Here is a 10,997-nt window from a genome sequence, read left to right on the forward strand (position 1 = left end):
GTTATATCTTTAAGCAGTCGAGCAAACACCGGAAGATACGGGTTGGTGACTGAATAATAGCACAACGCAGGTATATAAAGCAGATTAAACATTCAATGATATTGTCACAGTTCAAATCAAATCATATGTACACAACTGGTGTAACTTAATATCACCTCCGTGATGAGTTTCACTTCAGAACTACACAAACTGCTTAGAACCTCACTATTTAGCTTCAGCAAACAAAGTGGGTATGCATCCCAGGTGGCAGTTCACCATAATTCTTAGCTGTTAGAGATCGCCAGTTCCATTTAATAACCAACCACCTGTTAGACATAGCAGATCTTAAAAAGTTATTTGGCCATCCAAGTGGCTGAGATATTCGAAATACAAATCTGCCAGATATTGCTGAACAATCTTTATCAAGGTACCGATGCTAAAATGTCAGCTTTTATGAGATTCCAAAGTCCTACCAAGCATCTCCTGTTTGGTTCTTTTCACAGCCGCCCTTCATGCTTTATTTCTGAAGGATCTAAAAGACCTTCCAAGACAACAAGCTGATCCAACAAAGCCAGCTTCTCATTTTCCAGAGTTTTCACTTCTGCATCAGCCTCACTGAGTTGGCTGTCCAGCGAGAAGCTTTCTTCCTCCAGCAACAGATACTTGTGTCTTAATGCCCTGTACTCATCACCGGATCCTGAAGGATCAGCCAATGAATCAGGAGCCGCCCTGTCTGTCTGTTGGAAAGATGGGGGAACCCCATCTTTATGGCCTTTCTTGGATACCTTTTGTGGCTTTTTAAATAGATGGGTCCCCTCATTTTCCCCTCCATGCTCTCTCTTGATCTGAACTGCACTAGACATTTGCTTCAATGGTTTCTTCTTTCGTGACTTGGCATTAGTGATTTCTGATGAAATGATTGGTGGGTCTTCCATTTCTAATGGGATAGGATCAGCTCCGTAGAGGTGCACTTCAGAAGCAAATGACTCTTAGAACCAGAACGAACCTACAGAAAGAGATAAGCATACAATTAGCTTCAAATTAATAATTAGAGCAATATTGCTGAATTCATGTCTGAAAATCATCTACCACAGTAGACAAAGCAGAATGTTAAGCCCTCTGCTTGTTGGAAGGACAAAATGGCTGTGGTTCAAGTCTCATCCACTGTATTATAAACTAATCATACTATTATATCAAGTCATAACATAGCTAGCTTTTCTACATGGAGGATTGATGCCACGAAAACTCCAGTCTGAAACAGATCGGCATAACCAGGGTTTCCATGAGAACTACAGGAAAGTGGAGTTGTGAATATTCCCAAGAAGAAAAATAATATGAAAAGATGTGAATAGCTTCAATTATGTTTGTTTAAGACAAGAGGTGAACTATAAGAGTGGAAGCAGTGTATCAATATAGGGATGTACCTGGTGAGGTTCAGTTTATGGTTGACCCTAAAACTGTATCGTACCCTTTCTTTTGTACCTCGGAACCAAAACATGAAAACAAAGGTCATAAGAAACAAATTTGGTTTCTGTCCGGTTCGTTGGATTTCAAACCAAACAGATGACTGAAATCTAACCAAGCAGATTTGAACTTTCATTTTCAAACGAAAACCAACCTGATCTTTGATTAGAACCAGGCAAAGCTGAATCAAACAGCCGGACCTGTTTGGTTTATTCTTTCTCAATCTGGATGAACTGCCTCACATCATACTTCAATTATATCAAAGCATTTCATCAAAGATACTTTTCTCGCTAAATAGCCACTATGCAAAAGCTGACTTGAAGAAAAAAATAAACTATTGGAATCTAGAGTCAAGCAAATGTGAAAGATTCTCAAACTATATTATCGATCATACTGTCAAAACAATGGATCTAAGATACAATCGATATGTGAACACTCTTCCATAACGAAACCAACAACCATAAAACATTGCAACCTCTCAACCTCAAGTTTTTTTTCATTATATACACATCTCCATATGTTTCATTAAAGAATTAGTTTTACTGTCAGAAATTTAGTTTCACATGCACAATCAATGGAATACTTAAAAGCAGTCATACTAAAAAAGCATCTTTTAATTCCCCTGAAGTAAGCCCTGTGGTTATCCACACAGAACATCGTGATAACTAGTTGAATGGCACAATAGAGAAAGGCATCAACAAGTCAACTTGAATAAGATGCCTTCCACCAAAGAATTAGTAGGCTTCTCATTATGTCAAGAATCATCCATGCATATAATTTATTTTTCTTCATTCACCATATCCATGGTCACTTCATGATAATCAACAATTCATGAACTGACCTAGAGAACCTAAACAAATAAACTACAAGACCCAATTCTCATGACATACTTGGGTAGAATGATAGATTAAAAGAAGCCCAATGTGAAAGACATATTTACCAAGTCACTTTACCAGATGAAGGGATAAATGTTGCTCTATAGAAGCGAATTATTTAGTGATATGCCTACTAGTCAACCAAACAATAAATATCAATCCTAAAAAAATTATCATCTTCTCTCAAATAAAAATTATGATAAATTAGTTGCATTTAGTGTATGCATTATTTGTTTGAAAAAGCTGAAAATCCTATTATTCTAGTGCACTGCCAGTACAAAAAGTATCCAATAAAATCTACATCATTTTTCACATTAATAAACTGAAAAATGTGTGCAAAAATTCACTAACAAGAACAATAATTTTCATAAACTAAAAATTAAATGATTCTAAAGTTCACAAGATTAAAAAGCAAAACTGTCCAAAAGTTTGTGAAGAACACTGATAAAGTGGGAAGAATCAATTTATAAATCCTTCCTTAACTAGGAAAATAATATAGCAGCTATTATCATAATCAAAGCCAAAAATAAGCAAATACTGATTTACAGAACAACTTTTGGAAAAAGAAACAGCAAAGAATGTAGGAGTCAAAGTCAATTAAAGGTTTGATCGATGTAGAAATGTGGTGGCAATCAGATGGTTACATGCTTCGTAATTGAAATATAGGTCTATGCCAGCATTTATAACTAAAAATGCAGCCCATGCCTTTTTTTTCCAACTCAGTTACGCACAAGCATGAAACATGCCGTGTCGAAGAGGTTGCAACAGCCACAGTGCTATGACTTGGTCCTCTTCCTTCATCCCAGAACCATCTCATCGCGTTCATATACATTTTCTTAATAAGACCTTTTACTATTAAGCCATCATGTTCTTTCCTTGAATCAAAGGGAAACAAGTAAATCAATGGAGGTTAAACTTACTTCCTTTCAGATTGAGGAGCAAATAATCAGAACAATGATTTAAAAAGGCACTCGGGCGCTCGCCTAAGCGCTCGGGCGAGGCGAGGCCCGAGCGCCTCACTTCACTTCCAGGTGGCGTGCTTCAAAGAGGCGCCGCCTGGGCGCTTGCCCGAGCCCAGGTGCTGGGCGCTTCGGGCGAGCGCCTGGGTTAAACCAGGTGACCGAACCAACGTTTTAGGTCTGGTTCGGTCTCCGGTGCTTTAGTTGGTTCAATCGAACCAACTAAAGCACCAATATCAACTGTCGCTGCCCAACCCTAACCCTGCTTGTTGCCGCTCCCATTGCTCACCGCTCCTGCTCCCGCTGCCGCGCTCCTACTGCTCGCCGTTGCCGCTCCTGCTCCCACTGCCTCCTTACACTCCCGCTCCCGCTGCTACTTCCTCTTTTCTCAGTTAGCACCCCCTTACACTCCTCTTCCTTCTTCTCCTTCCGTATACTGTTAACAATATACGAATAATAATACTTGTATTTATTAGATTAATAATATATTATTTTGAATTTTGAAACTTTTTGTTAATGTGACATTATGATTTTGTATCTTAGATTTTCTTAAATTAATAACATATTTTATTTAAAATTTTAAATAATTATATTATATATTTTTATATTTTAGCGCCTCGCTTCGCTCGGGCAAGCGCCTAGCGCCTCGGGTGTTTTTGGACCTTAGCGTCTTTTGACGCCTAGCGCTTTTTAAATCACTAAATCAGAATAAACAAAAAAGAAACCAACTCAGATAATAAAAGCTTGGTCAAATGCAAAAGCAACTTGCACAATTTGCAACTACAAAACCGAAGGAATAGTTACATAAGTGACCATTTTCTAATCAAGTATGCAAGATTGTACGTTTAAAGAGAGATGTGAATGCATGAGAACTAATCGAGTAGATTCTATCAATTGTAGGTTTTCTAAAAATTCTCATTAGTTTTATTGCTCAGAAGCAATGGCAATATCTAGACATTCAACAGTTTAGGCATAGATTAATAACCCATATGAAACTAGGCAACATATTAAAGACTAAGTAGGGGGAAAAAAAGACATCTAGATTGTGGTGTAATATATATGTTACCTAAAAAGTGCAAAGGATAAGATACGCATAGTTCAATACAAGGATAAGGAGAAGCAAAGACAACTACTAAGGGTCATTTTTTATAATAGATGCCATAATGCAGGTGTTGAACACAATTCTGTTTGGTCCACTTTTTACAGGGCAAATCAAACCTGTATACTACGGCTTGAAATTTTTTCTAACTGAAGCAAATTGTTTTTATTATACAAACTAACCAAACAGACCTGTTATCACAATTTCATGTGATCTATAAAATAGCATAGCATCAGTTTTCATGTATCATGACAATAAACCTAAAAGACACAACCAATATATATGCTTTGCTGTAAATCATGCAAATATATACTCACAGCGAGTAAATTAAATAATGTCTACAGTTAAGAAGATATATAAGGGCAATCAGGCACAAGGCTCTTTCAATGCAAGATTTGGAAAAGGCCAATGTAGCAGTTTTATGGTGTCAAGGTTCCCCTCCTCCTCCCAAATCAAGATATTTACTTGCAAAGAAGTAGAAAAGTCTAATACAACTAATTGTTGCAAGCAGGAACTGCTCCTGACAATTAAAGTTGTATAAGTTCAAGTTCTGATGATCTGCACGTAAACATAGCATTCATTGAAAGATGACTAAAATGCTAGGTAATTCATGCACGTAAAACTATCGATGGGACAAGAGACAAAGAAACGAATGGTGCTGGCTGAAAGGAAAAACCCTTTCCGTGCCCTATATATAAAATATAATGGCTTCAATAAAAGATCTCGCAGACAAGCATAAAAAGAGTCTAATCTCCCCTTTTGTGGGTCGAGATCCATATCATCAGCACAGCAATATAAAAATGTCAACTTTCACAATTGATGAGTGTAGAACATGAAATGAGAAAGGAGGATCCGCGGAATGGAATAGGGAGATGATCAAACCTAAAAATGGAGTGTCTATCATTCCGTCTCTATGTACACAACAACATGAAGAAGGCTTCCACATCCCAGCTCCATCCAACATCCGATAAAGATTTCAATTCCGAGTAAGGATCGCGAAAGGGTTTCGACATGAAGAGGTAGAGAAGAAAAAAGGAAGACGAAAGTCTCCTATATCCAAGAAAGAGACGAGAAGGAAGCACCTATTCACCACACCGCCGATAGGTGCCACGCGGTCCTTCGTCCCGCCCGTTCGTCGACGGTCTCCATTGCGATCGTTGAGTTAGGTAGGGCGGCGGAGAACGAAGACGGCCATCGCGATGTCAAGATGGGGGCCGCTAGGGCTTGCTTGTATCGCATGCATAATTGGGTCGACCGACCGGACCGCAAAACCGCCCGTGTCAAGTTTAAGGACGGAAGCCGGACCGTGCCGTTTTATTGAGATAGCATCACATATGACGGTCATCATGTGGAGTGGGACCCGCCTTGGGTCCCCAATCGGTCTACCGTGTCAACCAATTACAATTCAATGCGATTTATAATTTTTAAAAATAACAATTTAAAAAAAAAATATTTTTATTACATTAAACGAGATCAATTCAAACTAAAGATTTATTACTGTGTAATAATATACGAACATCCATCTTATAATATGATAGAAGTCAAAATAAGCTTTACTGTATAGTGTATAATGTACCTATTATCTAAAATTTACAAACTAACATCTTACACGTAAATTTTAAAATAATCGTCTGAATTTTAAAATTAGATATACATAATTTTTTTAATATTAATAAAATATATTTTAGATCTTGGACACGTCAATAATAAATGTGAGCTCCCGAGACACACACCAAGCGTCACGTCACACCACTGCAGATCTAGCACAGAAGGCGTTCACTTGGCAAGTCTCATCTTGGAAAGCTCGAGACAGTGTCACGTGACGTCATTCCGAGCATATCGGATGATGGACACACGAAGGTACAAACTCATCGAGGGGGTCAGTCGATACGCTAAATCCACATACGATCGATCCTCAGACAACAGCATAAAAGCCCCCAGTCGGCATATGGTCAGGAGAAAAAAAGACAGAGAAAAGACCATCGACTTAACCTCCGAAGGGCTCAAGTCAGAATCTCCCAACCACGGCATGTGTGCAGGAACGCGGATGTCCCCGGAGACGCGACCATCCCGACCCTTGATCTAGCCCGACCTCGACGTCTCTTCCAATCGACTTAGAGACCCGCCTCCGAGTGTTAGAAACTCCGAACATCGACATGTGGACCAAGCCGTGTTGACTTCTCGACCACGACGTATGAGTTCACCAACAAATATTTTTATAATAATAAAAAAAATTAAAAAAATATTAATTGGAACTTCAACAAACAATCAAATCATACTACAAGAAATATATTTTTAAAAAAATTAAGAAAGGACCTTTTACTTAAAATAAAATAATTAAAACTAAACTCGATCAATATAATTATATGTTACCCATCTTACGATTAAAATGATTCATCGGCATGAGACGTTGAGAAATATATATCTACTTTTTTAAAATTATTCATTCAATTAAATCAATGATTCATTATTAGAACAACTAGCAGTAAGCATTTAATCATGCATGTGTATTTTTATTTCTTGATACATTTACATGATTTTATCAATAAAATTATTTAATATAGTGATCGATAAATTTCTTATCAAAATTCTGATTGGACTAAACTGGATTTTTAATCGAATCAGTTTAATTAAAAAACTTTAAATTAACAAGTAAGTTATCAAGTCGAATTATGGTAAGTAGTGTCATGCTCGATCATATCCACGGATAAAGAAAGCCAAAGCGCATCTTAGATTGACTTAGTATTTAGGTTTGATAACTCAATAAAATCAATGAATTGATTAATCTCTGAGAAAATGTTGTCTTCAATTGACTTTCAAGAAATGTCAAGATTTTAGGTTTTGTCTTCAAATGTGTCCTCGATATTCATATTTTTCTATCAAAGTCATTTTCATTTTGTAAGAATACCTAAATACTCGTATTTGCAAAAGGATGTCTGCCTTGGAAATCTGGAGTTGAATCAGATCTTCGATTGAATCAATACTGTGTTAGATTGAACTTGATTATAATTTTTTTATTTAAAAAACACAATAAAACCATTTTAAAACATCACAGCAGAAAATATCTCCTTTTTTTTGTTATCATTGTTTCTCATAAATGAAATAAATATTATATTTTTTTTAAATATAGATAGACTTAATTTTTTAGGTAAAGTGGAAAGTAATCATCTTCTATTTTGAAATATGTCAAGATGTTTTTATTTTTAACACAAAATTACTTAAAAACTCTCAAATAAATTAGTTTATAACATCTTATCATGGAGGAATATCTTTTAAATTATTTTTATTTCATAAATATTCTCTCACTGCTTTATAAGTAGAAGAGTATAATTCAATATTTGAAATTTTATTATTTTATAATTATATAAGTTCTTGAACTTGAGTATAGCATTCATTGAATGCTAGTCACTTGCGATGATCTCCTTCAAATTTTGATACTAACAACATTAAATCTATTTGGCTAGTTTTAGTTGAATTTCAATGATGAGTTGATAAGATGGTCATTAAGTTTTTATTATTATTTTGAAAAAGTTAGGACTCCTTTTTAATATTTTAAAAATAATGGATATAATTTAATATATATATATATATATAACTTGAAATATTTTCAACACCGTCACTCTTTAAATTTTATAAAACACACTAAAATAAGAAAAATATATAAATAAACTTTCATCGATAAAAAAAAGGTGCCTCAAATCCCATTGGTCATCATTTTAAATATATTTTTAATTTTATTTTTCTCACTTTTTATGCTATATAAGTATATAAGTCATCTGATAAAAGAGAAGATAAATTAGAAGAAGTATTTAACTCAGGATGTTATGAGTAAATATTTTAATAAATACTTAATAGATAATATAAATTGTAAATATATATTTTATAAGCTTTGAATGATCACATGACAAATGGTCTAATATGGTTTGTCACGATAAAAAATCTTCACAAGTAACTACATGACATTGCTATAAAACAAGACAACAAACTAACCCTAGACACTATCCTAAATTTTCATTCAGCATGTGCCACCTTAGTAACTCTAAGGTGTTATACTGTTTAACATTTTATATTATTTTATGGAGCTAGAAAACCTCTCAAATGATTACTTGAATGATATATTTTTAGGTAGTTTTACTTTTATACGATGACTATACATAATTATGTTATAGAACTAAAATGACTATAAAAGTTAATCGAAATAGGGTTGTCAAGCCTACTATAATCACTCTACATGTTATGTAAAATATGAACAAAATCGAAAGACATCGATATACATAAATATTATATCGAATACCCTTTATACATATTTGTCCATAACATTATTCCTCACTTATTCCTTAATGTTCTCGTTGAAGCCTTGGTAGATCCTGCATCTTCTTGTTTTTGTTGAATCTTCAATCTTATACTTTAGCTGTAACATATTTCTTAGCTCCCATATTTTCTTCATTGTTATTGTTGAGTAGTTAAATTTTGATATGACAATACTACTTTAACTCGTAAATGACTCTAACTCTGTTGAGGGGTCGGTCTAGTTGTGTTGATATTTGTTAGTTTCTATAAATTTTTCAAATGAAGAAAAAGATATTTCTTATTATGCGTTAGTCTCTCAAACAACTCACATCGTTTGAACTAGGTAAATGTGTATTGGAGTTTTAATGAGTATTATCTCGTGAACTTCAAAATGTTTTTGAAATTTTTCCTCCATCGATTTCTAAGTATATATCACTTTTGCTTTTGATTGATATTTTGTTGAGATATAAATTTGGCAATCTACTTTTAAAAGAACTGATCACTGATGATGATGATTCAATAACTATTGTCTTCTACTAAGTTTCTTTGAATGGTCTTTGAATATGTAAATAGCTCATTTGCTAGATAAATAAGAGAACTATGATACTCTGTTTCACTCGTTCTCTTAAAAGTTGAGAAGGTAAAAATTACTTAATTTTACTTGCCTCTTCGAGGATTATACTTCATACATCAGGCTAGTTACTATAGGAAAATCTAGTGGTGACATCACATGTGCAACAAAAGAACATAAAACAAAAAATCATAAATTTCCTAAAAGATGTTTATCGTCATGCGAAGATTGGTGCACAAAAATCTGTAAAATTAAAAATCACGTGTGAGATAGTTGTATTACATAGGGAAATTGATATCCCTAAATTTTTACATATTCGTGGGAGAGGATGAAGGAGGTTAAGCGCCCTCATCTCTAGTAATGATCCACATGGTAGGAGCTACGAAGACGCTCTTCAAATCGCTGCTCAAATCTATACACCTATTAGCTAAGGAGGAGAAGGGGAGAAGAGAATAGAAGGTGATAACCAAGAAACATAGCCTATGACCCTTTGATTCTTTTATATTTATAGAGACCTCTTGTCAACTTAACCATAATTGATCATGCCCTATTAGGTATTAGATCTCCAACCAACTACTCATGCCTATTAGATTAGTGTATCTCTATCCAATAATCTCTCATTTGCTCTTATTGGATCTCATTTATGGGATCCATTAATTCATGGGCTTATTGGATATCTAATAAAATATGAACTCTGCTGGATATCTCGTATCTGAACATCTACTTGTTGTAATACCTACTATATGTATGTGACACTCTAGACCCAATATCGAGCTGGTCATTTGTCATACCTGTCAGAACATGTTTCTAGTTCAGTGAATTATTATCTCCATAATAATTCACTCGACTCATCGACTATGAATATACTAGGCTATTACGCCATATTCCCTAGAGTCTGTCGCTTAGTAGCTCTCGAAGTCTACCAATTTTATTAAAATTGGTGCCTTATTGTTTGAATATTAGGCCTTTGGTTCTTGAATAATCTCTATTACACATAGTTTTCTTTGCATCAACTTAAATGATAACATCATGATATATTTTTTAAGAGTACTTACCTCCACGTCCTCGTGCCCCATGTGAATACCTTCTGATCTTAACTTCACCTTTACAAATTGAGTCACCTTAGTCTCTCTATCAATTATTTCGTTAATATAAGGTGCATGTGTTGTAACTCCCTTCGACTTTGATACAATGCAAGATAAATCCGCTCAATCAGAATTAGGAATCAATGGAATGATATGATCTTGCTTTTGTCTCTACAAGAGTTCATATAATTCATTTTGTCTAAGGAAAGCTTTGTCTCTCCGCTTTATATTCCGTATTATATATTGACTCTCTTCATATGACTTGGATATTTCACTAAGTTCTACCCAAGTTATTCCGCTCATCGATTTGCATTAAGTTGATGGTGACTCTTGGATCCACTATTTCACGGGTCAATCCTCTATTGAGTCCAACCTCCATATCAACTCTAAGTATGTCTTTGTTTGGTATTACCTAGAGTTATTTTCCCATTTGATTTCGTAATGTGTTCATCAATGCATTACTTTATGTGAGATTATGTAATGACTCTTCGCTTAATTTATTATGCTTAATGGAGTTATCGTTTAGAAAACATAGACTTATTGTTTCATAATATCTATCCGATCGAATTCATCTACTCGATGCAACCAGACTTTATAGTTCTTAAGACAAGTGAGAGCACAAGATTATGTAAGGAGGATAAATTGCTAAGAGTTATGTAAAACTCGTAAGATAAA

General features: G+C 34.7%; 1 long non-coding RNA gene across 1 annotated transcript; it reads right to left on the reverse strand.

Moving 5' to 3' along the window:
- Positions 1 to 71: 71 nt before the first annotated feature.
- Positions 72 to 5,647, reverse strand: LOC135624909 (uncharacterized). The gene is made up of 2 exons (XR_010491824.1): positions 5,459 to 5,647; positions 72 to 985 (listed from the first exon to the last, which is right to left on the reverse strand). It is a non-coding gene; the product is annotated as an uncharacterized LOC135624909 (long non-coding RNA).
- Positions 5,648 to 10,997: the final 5,350 nt, after the last annotated feature.

Source organism: Musa acuminata, chromosome BXJ2-10 (genome assembly GCF_036884655.1).
Source record: "Musa acuminata AAA Group cultivar baxijiao chromosome BXJ2-10, Cavendish_Baxijiao_AAA, whole genome shotgun sequence".
NCBI lineage: Eukaryota > Viridiplantae > Streptophyta > Magnoliopsida > Zingiberales > Musaceae > Musa > Musa acuminata.